Below are 10,074 nucleotides of genomic sequence, written 5' to 3' on the forward strand. Positions count from 1 at the left end.
GAAGTTGAAAGACTGTGGAACATGAACAGGGTATACATTGTTCCAATGGTAATATCTACAACTGCTACTGTCCCAAAGTGACTACACAATAGCATCAAACAATTAGGCCTACACGGCAGTATCCCTGTAAACCTTCAGAAATCCGAAACACTAACCATCATTATAACATTCCTAGAAACTGAAAAATAAAATAAAGTGCGCCCTTGATCATGCCTGCAGCTCAGGTTTTACCATCCTGAGCTGAAAATAACAAATGAGCATTAAATATCGCGGTCATGAGATGAAGACCCTGGAAGTGAGTCCATAGGTTGTAGGAAGAGTTGGGGCCAGTGAAGTTGGGTGAAGTCATCCCATCTGGATCATGGTGTCAAGATAATACAACCTTTCCCCCAACGTTGACAAAACAAATGAGTTGGTGACTGGATTCAGAGGAATGGTGGGGCTCCACCTCCTGTTTCCATCAATGGGACTGAGGAAGAGAGGGTTGTGATCTTCAAGCTCCCTGTTCAGATCCCACCGCGCTGACACCACAACCCAGAGTGCTCACCAGCACCTCTACTCCCCTCGGGAGACTAAAGGAACTGGCAAGCCGCTGATGCACCAGAGAAACATCACAGCTGGTCCGTGTCAGTAACCTGGACCGTGTCAGTTCTCCGGTCCCCGTCAGACCCATGGCCCCTGTCCGTTCCCTGGTCTGTGACAGTAGCCTGGTCTCTGTCAGTCCCCTGCTCCATGTGAGCTCCCTGGTCCGTGTCAGCTCCCTGGTCCCTATCAGTTCCCTGGTCTGTGTCCGCTCCCTGGTCCGTGTCAGTTCACTGGTCCCTGTCAGTTCCCTGGTCTGTGTCCTCTCCCTGCTCCCTATTTGTTCCCTTGTCCGTGCCAACTCTGCCCATGACCACCAGAAACTGCCGAGGGCTGTGGGCACACCTCAGCACATGACAGAAAAGGGCATGCCCTGGGTGCTGGAGATCCTCAATAATGGACGTTGCCTTTCTGAGACAAAGATGTCTAAAGATGTCCTGGGTACTTTGTAGGTTAGTGCCCAAGATGGAGATGACTGGATTTACAACTTCCTGCAGCTTCTTTCTGTCCTGTGCAGTAGCTCCTCCATACCAGACAGTGATGCAGGCTGTCAGAATGCTCTCCACGGGACAACTATAGAAGTTTTTGAGTGTATTTGTTGACATGCCAGATCTCTTCAAACTCCTCATAAAGTATAGCAGCTGTCATGCCTTCTTTTTGACTACCTTAATATGTTGGGACCAGTTCAGATTCTTAGAGATCTTGACACCCAGGAACTTGAAGCTGCTCACTCTCTCCACTTCCACAATCAGCTCCTTCGTCTTACTGACGTTGAGTGCCAGGTTGTTGCTGCGCTACCACTCCAATAGGTGGCATATCTTACTCCTGTGCGCCCTCTCGTCACCACCTCAGATTGTACCAACAATGGTGTTACCATCAGCAAATTTATGGATTATATTTGAGCTATGCCTAGCCACACAGTCATGTGTATATAGAGAGTAGAGCAGTGGACTAAGCACACACCCCTGAGGGGCACCAGTGTTAATCTTCAAAAAAGAGGAAAAGTTATCACTAACCCGCACAGACTGTGGTCTTCCGGTTAGGAAGTTGAGAATCCAATTGCAGAGACCCAGGTTCTTCATCTTCCCAATTAGGATTGTGGGAATGATGGTATTAAATGCTGAGCTATAGTCGATGAACAGCATCCTGACGTAGGTGTCTGTGCTGTCTCGGTCTTCTAAAGCCATGTGGAGAGCCATTGAGATAGCGTCTGCCGTTGAATTATTGTGGCGATAGAGTAGTCATATTGTTGCAGAAATGTTGTGATGAGGGTTTTGCCAGTTGGTTCAAGAATCAAATGATTGAAGGGAGATACAACAACTGTTCCTGAAGTTGGTGCAGAAGGACCCCAGGCTTCGGAATCTCATGCCCAATGGAAGTTGGAAGTCCTGCCTGTCCATTGGAGTCTTACATCAGTCGAGGTGACCAGCTGGAACTTCGGCTGTGGCCGGGAAATGCCAGTGAAATCCAGCAGTGTAGCATCTAGGGTTGCATCCATTCCCTCCTGCGAGGCAAGGGTTAATATATCGTTACAGTTGAGATGAAAACTGACCGTTGTTGATCTGATCTACACTAAGGTTCTGTTGTTGCCAAGCCGATAAGGCATAATTCCGCAGCTTTCAACTGGCATTTTATCGCGCACTCCGCTTGAGCTACAGTTTGAAGCCGCCACTGTCACCCGCCGATCTCCCGCCGCGTCTGTGCATGTTCTCAGCCGGCCTAGCCCATCGGACAAAGGTTTGGCGCAGGACAAGAAAGAATTTCAACAGCTAGAGGGTGACAGATCTATGGAATTCATTCCCAGACTTCTGTGGCGGTCAAGCTCACTGATCCCTGTCAGTTCCCCGGTCTCTGTCAGTTCCCTGATCCCTGTCAGTTCCCTGGTCCCCGTCAGTTCCCTGGTCCTTGTCAGTTCACTGGTCCGTGTCAGTTCCCTGGTCCGTGTCAGCTCCCTTGTCCGTGTCAGTTCCCTGGTCCTTGTCAATTCCCTAGTTCGTGTCAGTTCCCTGGTCCGTGTCAGTTCCCTGGTCCTTGTCAGTTCCCTGGTCCGTGTCAGTTCCCTGGTCCGTGTCAGGTCCCTGGCCCCCGTCAGTTCCCTGGTCCGTGTCAAGTCCCTGGTCCGTGTCAGTTTCCTGGACCACGTCAGTTCCCTGGTCCGTGTCAGTTTCCCGATCCGTGTCAGTTCCCTGGGTCGTGTCAGTTCCTTGGTCCCTGTCAGTTCCCTTGTCCATGTCAGTTCCCTTGTCAGTGTCAGTTCCCTGGTCCGTGTCAGTTCCCTGGTCCGTGTCAGTTCCTTTGTCCGTGTCAGTTCCCTTGTCAGTGTCAGTTCCCTGGTCCGTGTCAGTTCCCTGGTCCCCGTCAGTTTCCTGGGCCCCGTCAGTTCCCTGTTCCCTGTCATTTCGCTGGTCCTTGTCAGTTCCCTGCTCCTTGCCCGCTCCCTGCTCCCTGTCCGTTACCTGCTCCGTGTCCGCTCCCTGCTCCGTGTCATCTCCCTGCTCCGTGTCGTCTCCCTGCTCCGTGTCGTCTCCCTGCTCCCTGTTTGTTCCCTTGTCCGTGCCATTTCTGCCAATGAGCACCAGAAACTGCCGAGTGCTGTGGGCACAGCTCCGGACATGACAGAAATCAGCCTCGCCTCCGTGGACTCTGCCTTCACTTCCCACTGACTCGTTGAGGCAGCCAGCATTATCGAAGACCTCAGTAACCCCGGACCTTCTCTCCTATCCCTCCTCCCATCGGGAAGAGCAAATGAAAAGCCTGAAAATGTGTAATATCGGTTCAAAGTTCAAAGTACACTTTATGCTCAGAGTACACCCACGTCAGCGCAAAGAACCCAAAGATTTATTTCCCTGCGGGCACACTCAACAAATAAGTGGATTTGTAATCAGGATCAATAAAAGATCAGATAGAAGACAGCAAACTGTGTAAATGCAAATATAAATAATCAGTAACCAATAACGTGAACATGAAATAACAAGCCAAAGATTCATAAACGTGACACATTTGCTTGTGGGAGCATTTCAATGGGTGAGGAAGTGAGTGTGGTTATCCCCTCTGGTTCAGGAGCCTGATGGGTGAGGGGTAATAACTGTTCCTGAACCTGGTGGTGTGGGACCTGAGACTCCTGTACTTACTTCCTGATGGAATCAGTTCAGAGTTGAGGTTATCCCCTCTGGTTCAGGAGCCTGATGGTTGAGGGGTAATAACTGTTCCTGAAGCTGGTGGTGTGGGACCTGAGGCTCCTGTACCTGCTTCCCGATGGAATCAGTTCAGAGTTGAGGTTATCCTCACTGGTTCAGGAGCCTGATGGTTGAGGGGTAATAACTGTTCCTGAACCTGGTGGTGTGGGACCTGAGGCTCCTGTACCTCCTTCCCGATGGAATCAGTTCAGAGTTGAGGTTATCCCCTCTGGTTCAGGAGCCTGATGGTTGAGGGGTAATAACTGTTCCTGAAGCTGGTGGTGTGGGACCTGAGGCTCCTGTACCTCCTTCCCGATGGAATCAGTTCAGAGTTGAGGTTATCCTCACTGGTTCAGGAGCCTGATGGTTGAGGGGTAATAACTGTTCCTGAACCCGGTGGTGTGGGACCTGAGGCTCCTGTACCTCCTTCCCAATGGAATCAGTTCAGAGTTGAGGTTATCCCCTCTGGTTCAGGAGCCTGATGGTTGAGGGGTAATAACTGTTCCTGAACCCGGTGGTGTGGGACCTGAGGCTCCTGTACCTCCTTCCCGATGGAATCAATTCAGAGTTGAGGTTATCCCCTCTGGTTCAGGAGCCTGCTGGTTGAGGGGTAATAACTGCTCCTGAAGCTGGTGGTGTGGGACCTGAGGCTCCTGTACCTCCTTCCCGATGGAATCAGTTCAGAGTTGAGGTTGTCCTCACTGGTTCAGGAGCCTGATGGTTGAGGTAAATAACTGTTTCTCAACCTGGTGGTGTGAGACTCGCACCTTCCACCTGATGGCAGCAGTGAGACAGGAACATGTCCTGCGTGGTGGGGTCCCTAATGATGGATGCTGCTTTTCTACGACAGTGTTTTGTGCAGATGTGCTCAGCGGTGAGGAGAGCTTTACCCGTGATGGACTGGGCCGAACCCACTACTCTGAAGGAGTTTCTGTTCACCGGCATTGGTGTTCCCATACCAGGCCGTAATGCAGCCGGACAACACACTCTCCTCAAAGTGTTGCTTTTGTAAGACGATTGAGCATGTCCTGCCACAAGGTGCGCTGGTAACCGACCCAAATGCAGAACACAGACACTGAAGTACAAGGAACAGAACTTGACTAGAGCAGGGACATGACAGGATACAGACCAGGAGCAGGGACAAGAACGCAGGCTTGGGCTAGGGAAAGCGGGACCAGGACTAGAAACCATGGACTAGGAGACAAGGCTTCGACTCCGAGATCGAGACTGGACAAGGATCCAGAACCTAGGTCTTGCCTCGGGCTCGGTCTCCAGAACCAGGCAAGGACATGACGTGGCTTCAGCACAGGACGTGGCTGGGGTCTAGAGGCCTGAGCTTGGAGACAGGCTGGGGTCTTTGCCCTTGAGGTTTGAGGCTGGGGTCTTGGGTCTTGAGCTTGGCTGCAGGCTGGGGTCTTGGATCTTGAGCTTGGCCGCAGGCTGGCGTCTTGGGTCCTGAGCTTGGCCGCAGGCTGGCGTCTTGGGTCTTGATCTTGGCTGCAGGCTGTGGTCTCGTGTCTGGAGCTTGTAGTCTGGGGAAATCAGGCTTGGGTTCTTGGAGATTGGCTTGGAATCCTCGAGGCTTGGGTTCTTGGAGCTTGGCTTGGGATCCTTGAGGCTTAGGTTCTTGAGCTTGGTTTGGGATCCTCGGGACTTGGGTTCTTGGAGCTTGGCTTGGGATCCTGGAGGCTTGGGTTCTTGGAGCTTCTCCTGAGCAGGATGCGGATCTCCTGGGCAGGACGAGGAACTTCACCCCACGGAGGCAAGGACAGGGAGGGACGGACCCAACCGCAGGGTAACGGTAAGCGGCCTGGCTGACCTGAAGGAGGCAAGGGACGGGAAAGGAGCTCAATACAGGGTGGCTCTGAGCCTCGGGGCAGCCAGCAACCTAGGCTGGCTACAGAAACAGCCAAATCCATACCATGATGACTACTCCGACGAGTGGTAACAAGACTCCATGAAGCAGTGGTCCTCCAACCAAACCTAGAGTTCACGAATGGTTTCACTAGCCTTCCATCAGCAGGTTGCTCCAAAGGGGACTGACAAGACAAGCCAGCAGCCCACACTCAACCCCAAGGCTACTGATATTCCAAGCCCCAAGACGGGAATCAGGAGCCTATGCTTAACTCAATCAAAACAAGGCACAGCTGGAAGACCCGGCGTCCTGAGTCCATGGACAAGACCATGAATCAGAATGCAGACTTCACGGACTGGACCATGACATGTCCTGGGATGGCCCATTGTACAAGGCCAGGAAAATGTGTCAGGTGAGGGCTCTTGACCACTCAATCTATCTCATTATGACGTTAAACCCGACTGCCTGCTTGCACCGCACTCTCTCTCTAGTTTATTCTGCACTCTGTTATTGTTTCACGTTGAATTCCCTCAAAGCACTGTGTAAATGATCTGATCCGTATGAAAAAATATTTATGCATTTCACAGCACCTCGGTACATATGACAATGATAAACCAGTTTACCAATTTCGTCTTGCTACACTGAGGTAGATTAGGTCTGTCCAGACCAGGTAACTGACTGTGACCTGGGAACTGACTAGGATCTGGGACCTGGGAACTGACCGGGATCTGGGAACTGACCAGGACCTGGGAACTGACCGAGACCTGGGAACTGACCGGGTCATGTGAACTGACCGGGATCTGGGAACTGACTGTGACCTGGGAACTGACTGTGATCTGGGAACTGACTGGGACCTGGGAACTGATCGAGACCTGGGAACTAACTGGGACCTGGGAACCTACTGGGATCTGGGAATTGACCAGGACCTGCCAACTGACCGGGACCTGCATATTGACCAGGAACTGACCGGGACATGTGAACTGACCGGGATCTGGGAACTGACTGTGACCTGGGAACTGACTGGGATCTGGGACCTGGGAACTGACCGGGATCTGGGAACTGACCAGGACCTGGGATCTGACCGAGACCTGGGAACTGACCGAGACCTGGGGACTGACCGGGTCATGTGAACTGACCGGGATCTGGGAACTGACTGTGACCTGGGAACTGACTGTGATCTGGGAACTGACTGGGACCTGGGAACTGATCGAGACCTGGGAACTGACTGGGACCTGGGAACCTACTGGGATCTGGGAATTGACCAGGACCTGCCAACGGACCGGGACCTGCATATTGACCAGGAACTGACCGGGACATGTGAACTGACCGGGATCTGGGAACTGACTGTGACCTGGGAACTGACTGTGACCTGGGAACTGACTGTGATCTGGGAACTGACTGGGACCTGGAAAATCACCGGGACCTGGGAACTGAGAGTGCCTGTCAATTCTCCTGATCCCAGTCAATTACCAGTCATAATGGGTCCGATTCCGTGAAGCCGATGATGTCCACAAAACTGACATTAACCAATAATTGGGGGTGAGATCTATGTCCTCACCAGGCCCAACAAACTGGTGAATCCTGACCTACTAACTGAAGGATTCTCAGACACTACGTGACTCCACTGGTCGCCCCAGACTTGGGCCGATTGAGAACGACATCATTCCCACAAATTTCAACGGTCAGTGTCACAGTCGAGTGTGCAGTCAGAAGCTCAGGAACAGGTCGGCACAGTTCCGGTGAGAAACCGTTCGGCAGTGTCCCAGGCACAGAGCATCAGGTCAGCTGCGTTCACAGGTAAAATGAAATTGAATCTACATTATACACAATTTTCACAAGAAAGATCACAAGAGAACTAGAAACGAATGTTGTCCACTTTAGTGCAGAATCAGAATCGGAATCAGGTTTGTGACGTGAAATTTGTTAACTTAGCAGCTGCGGTTCAATGCAATACATAATCCAGCAGACAGAGAGAAAAAAATAATAAATAAAATAAAACATGATAATAAATAAACAAGTAAATCAATTACGTATATTGAATAGGTGATTAAAAATGTGCAAAAACAGAAATACTCTATATTGAAAAAATTTAGGTCATCTCCAAAGATTCAATGTCCATTTAGGAATCGAATGGCAGAGGGGTGGAAGCTGTTCCTGAATCGCGGAGTGAGTGCCTTCAGGCTTCTGTATCTCCTACCCGATGGTAACAGTGAGAAAAGGGCATGCCCTGGGTGCTGGAGATCCTTAATAATGGACGCTGCCTTTCTGAGACACCGCTCCCGAAAGATGTCCTGCGTATATTGTAAGCTAGTACCGAGGATTGAACTGACTAGATTTACAACCTTCTACAGCTTCTTTCGGTCCTGTACAGTAGCCCCTCCATGCCAGACAGCGATGCAGCCACGGTTACAACCATAGAAGTTTTGAGTGTATTTGTTGACATGCCAATTCTCTTCAAACTCCTCATAAAGTACAGCCGCTGTCTCTCCTTCTTTATGACGACATCAATAAGTTGGGACCAGGTTAGATCCTAAGAGATCTTGACACCCAGGAACTTGAAGCTGCTCACTCTCTCCACTTCTGATCCCCCTATGAGGATTGGTATGTGTTCCTTCATCTTCCCCTTCCTGAAGTCCACAATCAGCTCTTTCGTCTCACTGACGTTGAGTGCCAGGTTGTTGCTGCGGCACCACTCCACCAGTTGGCATATCTCACTCCTGTACGCCCTCTCGTCACCACCTCAGATTGTACCAACAACGGTCGTATAGTCAGCAAATTTGTAGATGGTATTTGAACTATACCTAGCCACACAGTCAAGGGTATAGAGAGAGTAGAGCAGTGGGCTAAGCACACACCCCTGAGATGCACCAGTGTTGCTTGTCAGAAAAGAGAATATGTTATCACCCATACGCACAGATTGTGGTCTTCCAGTTAGGAAGTCAAGGATCCAATTGCAGGTGGAAGTAAAGATCCCCAGATTCTGCATCTTCCCAATCAGGATTGTGGGAATGATGGTATTAAATGCTAAGCTATAGTCGATGAACAGCATCCTGACGCAGGTGTCTGTGCTGTCTCGGTCTTCTAAAGCCATGTGGAGAGCCATTGAGATAGCGTCTGCCGTTGAATTATTGTGGCGATAGAGTAGTCATATTGTTGCAGAAATGTAGTGATGAGGGTTGTGCCAGTTGGTTCAAGAATCAAATGATTGAAGGGAGATACAACAACTGGTCCTGAATGTTGGTTCGGAAGGACCCCAGGCTTCGGAATCTCCTGCCCAATGGAAGTTGGAAGTCCTGCCTGTCCATTGGAGTCTTACATCAGTCGAGGTGACCAGCTGGAACTTCGGCTGTGGCCGGGAAATGCCAGTGAAATCCAGCAGTGTAGCATCTCGGGCTGCGTCCATTCCCTCCTGCCAGGCAAGGGTTATTATATCATTACAGTTGAGATGAAGACTGACCGTTGTTAATCTGATCTAAATTGAGGTTCTGTTTTTGCTCTGCCAAGCCGACAGAACGTAATTCCGCACCCTGCGGAACAAGTGCTACACATGCCCTTACACTCCTCCCTCACCACCATTCAGGGCCCCAGACAGTCCTTCCAGGTGAGGCGACACTTCACCTGCGAGTGGGCTGGGGTGATATACTGCGTCCGGTGCTCCTGATGTGGCCTTCTATATATTGGCGAGACCCGACGCAGACTGGGAGACCATTTCGTTGAACACCTACGCTCTGTCCGCCAGAGAAAGCAGGATCTCCCAGTGGCCACACATTTTAATTCCACGTCCCATTCCCATTCTGACATGTCTATCCACGGCCTCCTCTACTGTCAAGATGAAGCCACACTCAGGTTGGAAGAACAACACCTTATATTCTGTCTGGGTAGCCTCCAACCTGATGGCATGAACATTGACTTTTCAAACTTCCGCTAATGCACCACCTCCCCCTCCTATCCTATCTGTTATTTATTTATTTATTTATACACACACATTCTTTTTCTCTCTCTCCTTTTTCTCCCTCTGTCCCTCTGACTATACCCCTTGCCCATCCTCTGGTTCACCCTCCCCCTTGTCTTTCTCCCCAGACCTCCCGTCCCATGATCCTCTCATATCCCTTTTGCCAATCACCTGTCCAGCTCTTGGCTCCATCCCTCCCCCTCCTGTCTTCTCCTATCATTTCAGATCTCCCCCTCCCCCTCCCACTTTCAAATCTCTTACCACTCTTCCTTCAGTTAGTCCTGACGAACGGTCTCGGCCCGAAACGTCGACTGTACCTCTTCCTAGATTGCTGCCGGGCCTGCTGCGTTCACCAGCAACTTTTATGCGAGTTACACTGACGGATTTTCTGTTCAAGGGCACTGGCGTACCCATACCAGGCCGTGATGCAGCCGGACAACACACTGTCCTCCATGTGTTGCTTCTGCAAGAAGATTGAGCATGTCCTGGGATGACCCATTGTACAAGGC

This window comes from Mobula birostris, unplaced genomic scaffold, assembly GCF_030028105.1.
Source record: "Mobula birostris isolate sMobBir1 unplaced genomic scaffold, sMobBir1.hap1 scaffold_268, whole genome shotgun sequence".
Classification (NCBI taxonomy): Eukaryota; Metazoa; Chordata; class Chondrichthyes; order Myliobatiformes; family Myliobatidae; genus Mobula; species Mobula birostris.